The 16772-nt window shown below is 40.7% G+C and overlaps 1 pseudogene; it reads right to left on the bottom strand.

Moving 5' to 3' along the window:
• Positions 1-6206: 6206 nt before the first annotated feature.
• Positions 6207-15632, bottom strand: LOC133649192 (terminal nucleotidyltransferase 5A-like; annotated as a pseudogene).
• Positions 15633-16772: the final 1140 nt, after the last annotated feature.

The following is a 16772-nucleotide window of genomic DNA, read 5'->3' as shown; positions in this document are numbered from 1 at the left end:
ACTGCGGCTCCGCCATGATGTCTTGTTAGTAAGCACAGATACACCCCCCCTCCCCCCACACACCCACACCCAGACACATACCTCTTCTCTCCCTTGTGACACAAGAAGATTCAGAAGGACGACACTGCAACTCTCCAATAAAACACACTCAGATCTTCTGTTTCTAGCCGATACTACACATACTACACTTTATTGAGTGATGCACCGGAAAAAAAGCAGGGCTTGTACTGTACTGTTATAAACGTGTCTGTCGAAGTTGAACAATACATTTCGGCCCAGTTTTGTCCAAATAATAAATACTTTAGTCCGTGTGTGAAAGAGAACAGAATTTAACATGTTGGCAGCGGCAGTGGACTCAGCCTGTGCAGCCAGCGCGACGGCGTGACGCTGAAGCCGTAATTAGCTGACGAGCTAACACCGGGATAGCCTGCCAAGCGCAGCAACACGGAGGGATTAAAACCCCCGTAAACTTTGTGCCTGGACTCCAGCAACCTTCCGAAGACATGGAAGGCATGGAGGGACGAGTTTGTGCTGTATGTGGATTTATCGAAAAAGTTGAAGCTTTTCAGCTATCTCGTCGGCGAGAGTGGCCGGGAACTTTTGGATACGTATATGGGTGATTCCGCCAGAGATGCATGGAAACTAGATGACATCATTGACAAATTTGATGCCCATTGTATCCCCGGTGTTAACGAGACTGTGGAAAGGTATTTTTTCGAAGGTATCGAATCTTTCATCCTCGCTCAAATTAATGGGGTAATCGTCGCTTTCTCGGTCCGAATCTCTCTCGCTGCATTGTAAACAATAGGAAAATGTGAGCAGCCCTTCCTCCTGTGACGTCACGCTACTTCCGGTATAGGCAAGGCTTTTTTTATCAGCGACCAAAAGTTGCGAACTTTATCGTCGTTGTTCTCTACTAAATCCTTTCAGCAAAAATATGGCAATATCGCGAAATGATCAAGTATGACACATAGAATGGATCTGCTATCCCCGTTTAAATTAAAAAAATTTCATTTCAGTAGGCCTTTAAATAAATTTTACTTTTTATGCCATCATTTTCAAAGAACGATATAAAGAGCTTTCTCTGGGAGGCAACACTTCTGCTTGAATAAAATATTTCTGTAAACAAAAATGTAGCATTGCACAATGCATGCAAATAAATAAACTCCAATAAATCAAAAAAGATGCCAATAATCATTAAATAGTAATAAAACTCAATCAGATCAATAGTGCAAACTTAAAATCTCTGTCCTAAATAATTCTGTAAATAAACATGTAGTATTGTATATTGTATGCAAATAAATAAACAAGTAAAACATTGAGATGACTACATAGTTTTAGTTAGTGAAAAAACCATGAAGTATCCCAGGCACTTTGTTAGTGTATACTGATGTTAAAGACAATGTACACATCATTGCACATGTAATATATTACTATTGGCCTCTTTCTGTTTCAAAAGACAATAAAGTCTGCTCAATGGATCGAAATTATTTAACTAAGTTTCAGTATGTGGGCTCTGTACCGAGGATGTCGTTGTGGCTTGTACAGCCCTTTGAGACACTTGTGATTTAGGGCTATATAAATAAACATTGATTGATTGATTGATTGATTTTCATAACGAAATCCAAATGACTACAAAGCTAATGGATTTGAATGTAAATTCTTATTACAGTGCCTGCAGTGGCTGTATAGCTCGATCCTTGGGTGACAGTTTCTGTTCCAATTTCTGCAGATGCAGTCTGTGCCAGATCCTGTTTCTGTTTTTTTGATTGATTGATTGAAACTTTTATTAGTAGATTGCACGGCACAGTACATATTCCGTACAATTGACCACTAAATGGTAACACCCGAATAAGTTTTTCAACTTGTTTAAGTCGGTGCTTTCAGCTGTCTTTGCTTTCTCCTTTCTTCAAGCCGGTCCTCTCTCCTTCCCTCACTTATTGGGATACTAGAATTAACAGCGAGCCTCCATTTGCTGCGTCTGCAGCTACGGCATCCCAGTTTGTCGGGTCGATATTTCCTGCCTTTAGATCACGTTTACACACATCTTTATAACGAAAAACAGGTCTTCCTGCAGACCTAGAGCCAGTTGCAAGCTCGCCGTACTGCATGCGAGTGACATGGCCGAGCCAGCCTATGCGTCTTTGTGTTAACAAAGCATACATTCCCGGTATATCTGCCTGTGCCAGAACTTTTTTGTGTGTTATCCGGTCACGCCAGGTGATACCCAGTATTCTCCTGATGCAACAAAGGTGAAAAGTATTTAGTCTGCGTGCTTTGCAGGAGTACAACGTGCATGTTTTACTGCCGTAAGGCAGGGTATTTAGCACGCAAGCTTGGTATACCTTCATCTTGGTATTGGTGGCTAACCAGACCCTCTTTGCTAGGCGAGCCAGGGCGGTTGCTGCTTTGCCTCAGCATCAAGGGAGTGGGTGCTGCAGATATTAGAGCCTAGATAGGTAAAGTTCTCCACTGCCTCCAGGGTGTTATTACCAATGTGGATGGTAGGAGGGCTGCAGACATCTTGACCCATGATCTTGGTCTTCATGAAGCTGATAATGAGGCCAAAGTCTCTGCATACACAGGAGAAGTTGTTGACCAGTTGTTGAACAGCTTCCTCCGTATGCGCAGTCAGAGCAGCATCGTCTGCAAAAAGCATTTCTCTAATAAGTACTTTCTGCACCTTTATTTTTGCTCGGAGACGTGAAAGGGTAAAGAAGTCTTGTCTGGCCAGGTGTTGGATGTGACTCCCTGCTACTGTTGTGCAACACGCGAGTGAGACACTACAGCCAGTAGCACCAACGCCAAGCCCCAGGCGGCGGTCAATTAACCCGGCAAACTCAGATATTCTGAGTGGGCACCTGGATCCCTTGGTAGAGAAAATGCTACCAGGAACGGCCAACCAGGAAAACAGGAGTGGAACTGCTTTTGTTGTGTGAAGCCAAACTTTAGTCGCCTTCTGACAGCTCCTGCAGCCAAGCTGATGCCAAACGTATTGCTCTGCTCTCCTTTGGACCACATCAGTGAGGCGGAGAGGAAAATTCTGACGACTGGGCATCCCAGAATTTTCATACTTGTCGCCCGGGCTAGCGCTCCGTAATATATCACTTTTAGCCTTTTTCTGTCTTAAAAAAAGACAATAGAGTGTCCAATGAATCGAAATAATTTACCTAAGTTTCATTTTCATTTTCATAACGAAATACAATTACTACAAAGATAATTGATTTTAATGTACATTCTGATTAAAGTGCCTGTTGTGGCTGTAGATATCACTATAATGATGATTAAATGCATTATAATTCCACAAGAGTTTTGCAGCAGCAAATGCGCGTACAAGCTGTCCGTTTTGGATGTGCAGAGCGACTCTTTTAGTGATCGCTCTGTGCATGGTTCTCCTTTCTCATCTTACATACCTTGTGTAAATAATTCCGCCACAGTAAGCTGCTTTTAGGTGGAGTGTGTTGTTGTTGCGGTCTTATTCGCCTCGTAAAGAGTTGCATTTTACCCACTCGGCTCGATGCAGTTTCAAATGCTGGAATAAGTTTGTTGTGCTGCCAGCTATTTGTACAGAAACTTTGCAGCGTGTCGTCACTTGTTCCATGCTTGTTGCTTCAATTCTAAAGGACTGACAACACTTCCACTTTCTTCGGCACAAACTTTTCGCTCTCATTAGCATTAGCTTTAGCTTACGTTTTGCTAGACTTGTGGATAAGGAAGTAAGGGTGAGGGCTACAGAAGCTTATTAGGGCCAAAAGTGAGCCGTAACAAGAGGAGAAAAACTTAGATTTTTTTTTTTAAACCCTCTGCAACAAAAAACTTGAATTTAACGATAAAATCGATATATCGTCCAGGTCAAATATATACACGTCATTGGTGCGAAAAACATCAGAAGTTGAGCAAATTCTAAATGGATCGTTTAGCAGAAGTATAAAAGAAGGCGAGATTGTGTAATAAATGTGTCTGCAATGCCTCCATAGTTTGATTTCAAATTTTCGGGGCTTATGCAGATCCATACTTGCCAACCCTCCCGGTTTTACCGGGAGACTCCCGGTATTCAGCGCCTCTCCCGATAACCTCCCGGCAGAAATGTTCTCCCGACAAACTCCCGGAATTCAGCCGGAGCTGGAGGCCACGTCCCCTCCAGCTCAATGCGGACCTGAGTGGGGACAGCCTGTTCTCACGTCTGCTTTCCCACAATATAAACAGCTTGCCTGCCCAATGACGTCATAACATCTACGGCTTTTAGAGAGTAGAGTGCACAACTGCGCACACAACAAGGAGACAAAGCAGAAGAACGAGGAAGTTACAGACATGGCGACGCCGTCGACGAGCAAGATGAAGAAAAAAGCTTGCAAGTTCCAAAACGAATGGAAACAAGAATTGCAGTTCATCCAGGACAGTTCGAAGGGGAAGGGGTATGTTGCCTGTACATTTTGTAGAACAGACTTCTCCATTGAATACGGTGGCCGAAATGATATACTCATTCATGAACGGAGAGCGAAGTGCATGGCGGCGGCAGCGCAGCACCGTTCACAACCCAGTATTATGGGCCACCTCGCAAAATGGAGACCCGATGTTGTAACATATGCCGAGACAAAAAGTAGAAAAAGTAGATGATTGTTGTGTGTGTATATGTGTAAATAAATGAACACTAAAATTCAAGTATTTCTTTTATTTATATATATAATAAAATAAATAAATATATATATATATATATATATATATATATATATATATATATATATATATATATATATATATATATATATATATATATATATATATATATATATATACATATAGAGAATTCACTGAAAGTCAAGTATTTCATACATTATATATATATATATATATATATATATATATATATATATATATATATATATATATATATATATATATATATATATATATATATATATATATATATATATATATATATATATATATATGAAATACTTGAGTTGGTGAATTCTAGCTGTAAATATACTCCCCTCTTAACCACGCCCCCCACCCCCCACCTCCCGGTATCGGAGGTCTCAAGGTTGGCAAGTATGTGCAGATCCCAAATACAAAACAAAAGGTACCAATAGGTAAGAACATTTGGTTTTGCATAATAGGGCCCCTTTATTTTATATACTATTGTCGCTTGAGAAGAAAAACTGTATCGCAATGTGAGGGGTCTACTTAGTCTTAGATGATACTGAGCAGCACTTGGGCGACGTGGCTAGGCTGGTAGAGCGGCCGTGCCAGTAACTTAAGGGATCCAGATTCGATTCCCGCTTCCGCCATCCTAGTCACTGCCGTTGTGTCCTTAGCAAGACATTTTTCCCACCTGCTCCAAGTGCCACCCACACTGGTTTAAATGTACAAACGTAGCTTAAAGATGTAGATAATGGGTTTCACAATGTAAAACGCTTTGACTCACAAGAGAAAAAGCGCTGTTTAATATAATTCACTTCACTTCACTACCTCAGCTTTTGATGCCTCCACATTTTGTATGTTTAGTTTTTTGCCAAAAATTGTTGCCAAAATGTTGCCACGTTTCGTAAACTGTCTCCATTATCGTAAGGCCAAACAATGTGGGTAACAAACTAGTCTGTTTGGGCTAACTAAACTGGACTACCAATGAAAACCAAGGTCTTACAATGGAAATAATTTTAAAAAAAACAGTCAAGGTGTGACTTTCAGCTTTAATTTAAGAGTTTGTACAAACATGTACCATTCAGGAATTACTGCCTTTTTTTTTTTTTTTACAGAATACCTTGTGGACAATAATTGTAAACAACAATAATGATAATACTCAAGTCAACTGCTAAAGGAACAGCTTACTGTTGTTTATTGATAATGACATCTGTTCTATTTAAATTCCATAGTTGTGTTATTGTTGTGTAAAGGCAGCCTACTTCTCTGTTCAAATACTTGTGGACTTAACTGAGTCTGCTTGTTTGTATAGATGTACTAATCTCAGTGTCGCAAAAGTGCAATGACAGTGCAAAATGCTGCACACCGTAATAATGTGCAAAGTTAAGTTTAGTTTACTAGAAATCATCTACTCACATTTTACGTTTGCATATGTCAAATGCTGTGCACTGTATTTCTATTCATTCCATTTTCACCCCTTCAAGTGTGCGAAAATATTTTATTGGGTCATAACTCACTTCACCTTATTCTGCATCGTATAAGAAATGAAACTGGCAAATTGAAAATGTCCCTTCTATTTTATTGGTATAAGCATTGTATACGCCTCTCTTTTCTTTCTAATTCTATGTTGATACTTCCTCTTTGGTAATCGGCGTGTTTGAGAGCAAAGACTTTAACCTAAATATTGCAGCAACGACCACAACAAGAAAAGAAAATCACTTGGTCGCTCAGTGTAGAAAGCCAGCACAGGTAAACAATACATTCATTACCAGCTTGAAAACAGAACAGACTTCTACAAAATCACAAAAATATAGTTTTCCCTTTTCTTTTCAAAATGTTTCCAGGCACTTGAAGACATAAAAAGCATGCATTGTTTTGTTGTTTCTCTTGTAGACCTTTGTGGATATATGAACAGTTGTCACTTCCTCATTTTTGCATTTTTAAAGAAGTCACTTAGTGACGCACAGAAAGTGACTCGACATCAACACCATCAGTCCTGAAGTCCTCTTAGTTGGCCTCAAAGAGGATATGGATTGTATTTGTGAAAATGTCCACATCCCACGAGATATCACCAAAACAATAGTCCAGGCTGATGGGTGAGTAAAGCCTAAAAACTGATGGGTCAGTCAAGAGCCCAGCTTGTTAGCTGCTCCTTGGTCCTCGTGTCCTCATTCACACTTCCTGTCATGGTTGGCCTAAATCGGACTCTCTCACTTCCCTCATTTGGTGGACCGGTAAGATTGGCCCTCTTCAAGAGCGCACTGTGTGCACAGATAGTAGTAGTGGAGGTTTAGCTACAAGGCAGCCAGGTGGCATACATTGGATGCTGGGAGGGAGGAATGTACTGCCGGGGTGGCGAGGGCGGGCAGGAGAAGAAAGGCTGGACCTGAGCTACATAGTAGTTGCTGAAGTTACAGTTGGAGACGTATGGGGCGGGTTGGTAGAAGCAGGTGACATTAGCGGCAATGGGGATGGCGTTCTGCTCGGCCAGCACACGCAGCGCCAGCGAAGAGATGAGGCCCAACGTCTGGCGCCTCTCGTGGCCCATCAGGCACACAGTGCTCTCCTGCACCACGTCGTACAGCACGGCCAGATAGTCGTACTTCCTGTCCTCCAGGTCCACAAAGTGGTTCTGCAGATAGGACTCCAGCTTCCGCTTCTGCTCTCCCACGTCAGGAAAATCTATGAAAAAGCGCGAGCACATGTACCGCTGAAGCACTTTCATCTCCCTGTCGGAGGCCGCGCGGAAACCCCGCACCAGCAAGTGGCAGTACTTTAGCAGGCCCCCGCCCCGGATCTCCTCAGGGCTCCGGGTGCAGATGAGACGCTTGCGCAGGTGGTCCAGGGCGGCAGGGAAGTCCCCGTAGACGCTCTCCCCGAGGATGGTGGGATGAAAAGTGGCGGCCATGGGGTGTTCTGAGCACTCGTAAAAGAGCAGGAGTGAGTCCAGGCGAATTTGAAACGAGTCCACACTGAACTCAAACTGCCGCCGGAGGGAGTCCACAAACTTGAGCTCCACGTTTTTGCCTCGATTGTTGGAAAGCGAGATGAGGCTCCAGCGGTCCGAGTCGTTGCACACCTTCACCATCTTTTGCACGTAGGCCTCCTGAAAAAAACATGGAGGAACATGCTGTGAAGAAGGAACTGTTTGCATGTATCATCAGCAAATAGCTTTGTACTTCTACATCAAAAGCAGTGACTACAGGGTAACGCCTTACAGCATCTACTGTAACTAACTCCCAAATTTGGCAACATCTCTGAAAACTGTCTCAACTCTTATAAAATGACACGGGCTAGCACATCTATAATGATTAATGACAAGATGCTTGAAGGCTACATTACTAGCATTAAATGTAGATTACAATAGATTTACATTCGGTAAAAACCTAATTGATCCCCTGGGTGTCTGCCTTTAGGGAAATTAAAGTTCCAATAGCAATAACACCATATGCAGTATACAGGACAATAGCAGCACAGCTCACAGGGTAAACAGGTATAAGTACAAAAATTGTATAAATAAAAGTAAAACATATGGCCACTAGAGATGTGTACCGTTGACCGGTATTTTTGGTACCATTTCCTAATTGCGTCGGTTCTGGAAGACTGTTAAGATTCTGAACTAATGATACAGCTATCTGTGTTTTTTTTATCCAGCTGACCGTCGTCATTATGACACGCTGTCACATTGAGTTCAAGTTCCGATACTCCGCACAAGTACATGATAATCAGATTGTAATAATCACAAATAAGGAAGCAACGCCACACAAAAGTTTGTAACACAACAATATTTCCTCCTCAAAAGTCCCTCAAAGTCACGCACACAAATAAGTCTGCGTCAGTTTAAAGTGCACACCACTTAAAGGCCTACTGAAACCCACTACTACCGACCACGCAGTCTGATATTTTATATATCAATGATGAAATCTTAACATTGTAACACATGCCAATACGGCCGTGTTAGATTAGTAAAGTGCAATTTTAAATTTCCCGCGAAATATCCTGCTGAAAACGTCTCGGTATGATGACGTTTGCGCGTGAAGTCACGGATTGTAGCGGACATTTTGGGACACCAGCTATTAAGTCGTCTGTTTTCATCGCAAAATTCCACAGTATTCAGGACATCTGTGTTGGTGAATCTTTTGCAATTTGTTTAATGAACAATGGAGATAGCAAAGAAGAAAGCTGTAGCTGGGAAGCGGTGTATTAGCGGCCGGCTGCTGCAACACAAACACGTAGCCGGTGTTTCATTGTTTACATTCCCGAACGATGACAGTCAAGCTTTACCATTGGCCTGGGACAAGCTTTAGCATTGGCCTGGAACAACAGAGACTCTTACCAGGAGGACTTTGAGTTGGATACGCGCTACCGTGAGTACGCAGCTGCGGCTTCCAAACATTTGATCGCGGAGGTGAACGGTACTTTGGGCTGTGGGATTGAGTGTGTTGTGCGGGTGTTTGATTTGTATTGGCGGGTTATATGGACGGGAGGGGGGATGTGTTTGTTATGCGGGATTAATTTGTGGCATATTAAATATAAGCCTGGTTGTGTTGTGGCTAATAGAGTATATATATGTCTTGTGTTTATTTACTGTTTTATTCATTCCCAGCTGAATATCAGGTCCCACCCGCCTCTCACAGCATCTTCCCTATCTGAATCGCTTCCACTGCCCTCTAGTCCTTCACTCTCGCTTTCCTCATCCACGAATCTTTCATCCTCGCTCAAATTAATGGGGAAATCATCGCTTTCTCGGTCCGAATCGCTCTCGCTGCTTGTGTCCATGATTGTAAACAATGTGCAGATGTGAAGAGCTCCACAACCTGTGACGTCACGCTACTCATTTCATTAGGCCTTTAACTCATGACTGCCCCCTACGGCGCGCTTCATCAACACGACTGTTCCCTAAGCGATCCAGCTATTCCACAGGCCAATATTAATCCACTCAAAAAAGTGAATATTTTAAATGATCACTGTTTTTTTATTTATTTATATAATACACACAAAACACAGGCGGGCGTGGCTCGGTTGGTAGAGCGGCCGTGAGAGCAACTTGAGGGTTCCAGGTCCAATCCCCGCTTCTGTCGTCCTAGTCACTGCCGTTGTGTCCTTGGGCAAGACACTTTACCCACCTGCTCCCAGTGCCACCAACACTGGTTTAAACGGAGCTTAAAATATTTAGATAATGGGTTTCACTATGTAAAGCGCTTTGAGTCTCAAGAGAAAAGCGCTATACAAATATAATTCACTTCACTTCACATGCGTCGGCGGCTGAAAACACTGGCTTTCGGTCCATCACTCAAATAGGTCCGTATGCAACATAAACACAAATAACAATTCCTATTGTTACAAAATGCACACCCAACCAACATGCTAATTGGATTTATTGATTTATACTATATATTTGATATGATATATTATGTTAAAAGTCTGTGAATGAACATGAATACCATACGTAATATTATTTTATCACTATTTTTTAATGTTATTATAAGGACAAGCGGTAGAAAAAGGATGGATGGATATAATGAGTGTAAGTGTAATGAATAGAAACACAGTGATAGATCTGTGTGGTCTTAACAAGATGATGACACAACAACTGCATTCCACCTTGCATAGTTGACTTGTTTAAGACCTAAAAAGCAGGTGTTGATCAGATACTTCCCTGCTGTAAGATGTTATAATGTTGCTACTGCACAACCTCATGCATTTTTTCCCATCTTTATTTACTTAAATTACATATAGTACCGATAAGAATAACGAAGAATACCGGTACCGATAAGGAATATTGGTATCGGTATCGATAACATCCTAACAGTATACATCCCCAATGGCTACAAGCCTACAACTAAGAAAAAAAAAATGCTGTATAATATTCATGGCAATAAGTCATAATAATGCAGTTTGTATATCCCATTGTATTGCGCATAATATCACACAATTATTGGGACATACTATACTGTATGTATATATATATATATATATATATATATATATATATATATATATATATATATATATATATATATATATATATATATATATATATATATATATGCTATACTACATAATCAGCCTTCATATGTAGCACCTAATAGATGCAGACCCCAAATTGGACACAGTTATGATATACTGTGATTTACAATACATTGTTCATTTCTCAGCTTTCACAAGTAATTCCATAGGGAATGTGCAGCTGGTTTGGGGGCTTGTTAGCCAGGGTATCTAAATAAATATAAGTCTGAGCCACCTCTTTAATTTGCTGTAGTTACTATATAAGCCCTCTAGATCACTAAGATCTTCTGAGACCAATCTGTTAGCGGTTACCAGAGTAAACTCAAATCAAGGGAGAGCATCATTCAGTCACTATGCAACAAATAGCTGGAATAAACTTCCTGAAGATGTCAGACTCTCCCCAACTCTGACTACTTTTAAAACTAGACTGAAGACTTTTATGTTCACCTTAGCTTTCAGCTAAATCTTTTAACTTTTAACGTCCGCACTGTTTTTATTTTCATTGTCTGCATTTTAATTTTGCTTTTATTTTCTTTCATTTCACTTCGTTGTCTGTGAAGCACTTTGAGTCTGCCTTGTGTATGAAAAGCGCTACACAAATAAAGTTGCCTTGCCTTGCCTAGTTCAATGAGGCCCCGAAAAAACTAGCTAATTAGAGTATTGGACTTCAAGCTTACCATGCATATTCACCTATTTAAATGCCCAAAAAATATATAACATGTATGCTGTACACAGAAGCAGAATATTTGACAAGGATTTCCCAATAAACATGACACTTTTCTAAAGTTTTGTTGCACAAAAGTTAGTACCTAACCACTCTTCCTGTTTGTTGTTTTTGTTCTATCTTTTGCGAGAGGGCATGCTCAATCAATTGCAGCAAGCGCTGCTTATCATGAACACATGTTGGACATGTTCGCCTCTAGACCAGATCGAGTAGGCAGGCATGGTGTTTTGTTTCAGGTGGTGATGTCTTCAATGTGGGCCATTAGTCAACCAGTCAGTCCTGTCCAATGTCGGTATAATTTAGAAGGCTGGCCTATTTAATGTAGATCTGAATCCGGTTGGATTACTCAGAATCCTCTTTGAAAAGGATCTTTCTGTGCTGCATATTAGTTGGCTGTAAAAGTTGATGAATATTTTCTAAATACATTGGCAATTTTCCCCAAAATGTATCCTTGGTTTTCATATGCTGTCCTTGTTATGGTACTGCCAATCATTGCGTGTAACAAAATCTAATTTGTTTGTACGTGTATCATTTCCTCTAATCGAGTAACCAAACATATAATTGCACGTGTTGGGATTCAGTTTTTGTGCTTTTGAGCAAAATAAGTTACTCTAAGGCCAAAGAAAGTTGCAAATGCCAGCATTTTTTATAAAGAAGGAAGAAACATTACATACATTAAATTCAAGAAAGAACTTGTAAAGTCCGAACTGAAGGTGGCGTTCACTTGGCTATCCCCTCCCTTCCTTTTTGCTCATTGCCATGAATCTTCATCTAACATGTAAGGGATATTGAATGTTTATGTATCCATTTCATTCATAATTTCTTTGTATTTTGCTTTTTTCTGCAAATTTAACTATATTTTTTCTCTATAAAATATGTTTTGTGTTAATATCGTTGGGTGTCTCAAACCGAAAACGTTCATTTACATTAGGACTTCAACCATTAATCTATTTGAAAAAAGCTTTGCTCAAGTGTAACTAATAAAAATGTATAAAATCCGGACCACATAGAATGTGGACATGAATACGCGGACATAGTTTCCGCCAAGTTGCTGCAATAGTGTGCACATGAGAGTGATGTACACAATTTAAATTTCAATTTCAATGTTAATGATGTGCATTTATTAAAATAAAAAAATAAAAAAGAATGTAGTGGTAAGCAGAAAACATGTTTTTCAACAATTTTTCTCTATGCATAGAGGCGATAAACCAAGGGTGTCAAACGGATGAAAGAATGAATGAAAGAAACTGCTCTTCTGGATGTCGCAATAGCAATTCTTTGTATCCCCTGCCACAGGAGTGCAGATGACTTCAGACGAGGCGGAGCTATGTGCCCGGTTAAGATAGAGCAGGGACGTGCACATGATTATAGAGGGGCAGGGGCTCAAAGTCAGAAAAGGGCAGGAATTTTTTTTTTTGGTCCTTTACACAATATGGAAATTAATGTAAAATTAAATTTGCTAATAGGAAGCTAACTACTTAGCTGTGTGTCCTTTGTAGGTAAAAGTGATTGCCACGGCATGGCGAAGTTGGTAGAGTGGCTGTGCCAGCAATCGGAGTGTTGCTGGTTACTGGGGTTCAATTCCTACCTTCCTAGTCATGTCCATTGTGTCCTTGGGCAAGACACTTCACCCTTTGCCTCTGATGGCTGCTGGTTAGCGCCTTGCATGGCAGCTCCCGCCATCAGTGTGTGAATGTGTGTGTGAATGGGTAAATGTGGAAATAGTGTCAAAGCGCTTTGAGTACCTTGAAGGTAGAAAAGCGCTATACAAGTATAACCCATTTATCATTTCTTTTGTGTCAACAAATTATTGTCATAATGAGTTAATTTACATTATCATAGGCTTGGAAGACATGAAAAGCAACAAAACACTGGTTTATTATTAGGCTATTTTTTGTTAAAGATAAGCACATTAATATTGAACATTGAACAGTGCAACATGAACTTTGAAAAAAAATACAAAAATAAATACCCAAATGGAAAAAACTTCAATGGGAAAATCTGTCCTTCCCTTAACTTGATGAAAACACCATCAAGTTGTAACTTATGGTCTATCTCACTTAATGCTCAGACTAAACAACTGAAACGCAATACAGGGCCAAAAATATGGACCAGGGGCCAGTAGAGGGCTGTATCCTTTCTTTTTTTGGCTTTGGACTGCAGGCATAATCAACATGAATCAAGTTTAAATACGGATGGCAATATTTCTAACAGATAACCTACATCTTATATCCCCAGAATGCTGAAATTATTATTATTATTATTAATAATAATAATAATAATAATAATAATAATAATAATAATAATTATTATTATTATTATTATTATTATTATTATTATCATTATCATTGTTCTTCTTATTATTATTGTTATTATTATCATTATTATTATTTTGTTAACCCACACAGTAATAGCAAAGTCACAATAACCTTATATCTAAAACTCTACTGTGAGAGAAATGTGATCCGCCGTAAATGTGCATTTTATTTTGAAAATTAACCCGGTGTTTTATTTTGTACATTACTTCCTGTCCCGCACGATCCGCTCTGCTCTGTGCGGACTTGATGTGCCGTGCTCAATTGATGCGCCGTGCTCCGACGTCCGGCAAAAACAGAAGCTGACACATTGACTAATAGAATAATACAGCGTTTTTCTGAAATATTACCCATATTAGATGCTGAATAAGTGGACGGCGACTAGACCATAACTCACAGGTTCAAGTTGCTCCACTGTCACGTCTGAGTAACCCTGGCTGCAGCCCGCAGATCGAGGAGGGGCTAAACGTTTAAAGGAAGCGGCGGGCTCAAACAACCCGGTATTACAAGAAAACGTGGAGCTTTTGTACCGCTGTTTTTTTTGTTTGTTTTTTTACATCTCTGACAGGAATGTATTAATGTTGTTTAAAGAAAATAAAAAAACACACACACACAGGCAGAGGGCACTTTTTAAGACGAGGCAAAAAAGGGCAGGGGCTCAGGCACCAATAGGGCCCTATGTGTGCACGTGCCTGAGATAGAGGACTTGGGACACATTATCTGGGCGCACATAAATATGCTGAAATAACACGTAACCCCTTCTAACTTCATGTGTGATTCATGAAATGGGTCCAAATTCACAAGTTTTGTTGTAGATGATGCTACATATGTACAGAATACATCAGATAATATAGGACATCAGTTGAGGAAAATGAGTAAATTACATTACCATCCTGTAATTTGATTTTGATATGACTAATTATTACATCTTCTGATAGATTAAAATGTTACACCAATGACAGCATTTTAAAACACCTATTTGACTGACGCCAAATGAAGATATACTACTATGAACAGCAACATGTAAGTGTAAAAAAACAAAAACATTATGATTTGTATGTTTTCAGATTGTGCTTGTTCTATTTTTAAACAAAGAAAACAATCTGAAGTTGCCTTTATTTTTAAGTTATCATGACATGATTTTACCAGTCCGGCCCGCTTGGGAATATATTTCCCTCTATGCAGGGGCGCCGAAAAGGGGGGGGTAAAGGAGACGGATCCTAGGGGCCCATGATGGAGGGGGGCCCAGAGAGGCCCCTAATGATGATGAAATTATAATACAGGGGGCCCTGTAAAGATTCTTTTCATGGGGCCCAAAATCCCTAGCGGCGCCCCTGCCTATATGTGGCCCCTGAGTTAAAATGAGTTTGACACCCCTGCTATAAAGTGTATTTTATCTGATTACTCGAATAATCGAACATTTACATTACATAATACATTTACCTTTAATGTCATAGGTGTGATTTTCTCCTTGTTCACCCCCTCAGGCAAGAAGTCCAGCAGGCAGTCCAGAACCAAATCTTTTACCATCCTGACACTCCGTCTCTCCACCTTTGAGTTCGGCGCAGAAGATGAGGTCCAGGTCCTTCCACCCGAGGCCGCTGTCCCTCATGTAGGACGTAGCTGGCCGCCGAGCCGTTGAGAGGCGCACCTCCCGGACGTGGATCCTCTTCTCCTCCATGCGGCTGCGGACCACCTTGACGATGTCGCGCGGCTTCACCTCCAGCGTGGGGAAGCTCCATCGGCCGTGGATGGGGATAGAGCCGGTGAGGATGGCGTCCAGCCGCTGCACTTGTTCCCAGTTGAGCACGCTCAGGTTGACGCTATTCCCGTCGCGCCCACCGAATCCACATTCTCACCCATCTTTTCTTTCTAAACTTTTCCTACAAATAGTCGCCGGGCCACTTTTACGCACTGGCGTCCGTCACTGCCGTGCACATGGCGGAACAAACTCTTAATATGATTGTCCTACTTCTTACATAAGGTCTGCACTCCAGACAAATTTAATTCAAGAGCCTCCCGGTCGTGACGCTTATTAGTCACCGTGCGTCGCTGCTGCCAGGCTGGAGCGTCCGCGTCCACTGCGAAAAGTCCCCCTTTTGTCCACTTTTAGTCTCTGCAAGACTCCCCGACACGTCCAATATGACGTCCCAAAGAAAGATGAACGAAGTGTTACCAGTGCGTAAACGAGCTGTCACTCTGGCACACCTACTTTAACAAAGTGGTGTATGTTACTGGTTGAGGACATCACATTTTGGCCCTTTCTGTGTCGCCGATAGTGCGTGTATGATGTCATAGCGTAGAAACTTCCACACAGACTGCAAACTAAGCGAGTTCTTCTTTTTTTTTTTTGCAGCCCTGCTTCCCGTCTAGAGAAAGAGAGCCCTCAGAGGGGGCGGGCTGTCTGTTGATTGACAGGCGGAACCACCGCCTTAGCGACTGTCCCTGTTATGAGTGCAGTTAGGAGTAGTGATGGGCATTTCCGCTCTTTTGGGGAGATCGTTCTTTTTGCTCGACCCCACCAAAAAAGAGCCGACTCTTTTGGCTGATTCAATTGATTTATCACCAACATTTTTAATACAATGATAACTAGGGGTGTGGGAAAAAATCGATTCGCATTCGAATTGTGATTCTCACGTTGTGCGATTCAGAATCGATTCTCATTTTTTAAAAATTGATTTTCTATTTTTTATTATTATTTTTATTTTTAATTTAAGTTTATTTTATTTTTTTCTTTTAAATTAATAAATCCAACAAAACAATACACAGCAATACCATAACAATGCAATCCAATTCCAAAACCAAACCCGACCCAGCAACACTCAGAACTGCAATAAACAGAGCAATTGAGAGGAGACACAAACACGACACAGAACAAACCAAAAGTAGTGAAACAAAAATGAATATTATCAACAACAGTATCAATATTAGTTACAATTTCAACATAGCAGTGATTAAAAATCACTCATTGACATTATCATTAGACATTTATACACACACACAAAAAAAAAGAACAATAGTGTCACAGTGGCTTACACTTGCATCGCATCTCATAAGCTTGACAACACACTGTGTCCAAT

The sequence above is a fragment of the Entelurus aequoreus genome, linkage group LG04 (assembly GCF_033978785.1).
Source record: "Entelurus aequoreus isolate RoL-2023_Sb linkage group LG04, RoL_Eaeq_v1.1, whole genome shotgun sequence".
NCBI classification, from domain to species: domain Eukaryota; kingdom Metazoa; phylum Chordata; class Actinopteri; order Syngnathiformes; family Syngnathidae; genus Entelurus; species Entelurus aequoreus.
Note: the sequence above shows the minus strand (reverse complement) of the source record. Positions and strands in the feature narration are given on the sequence as shown.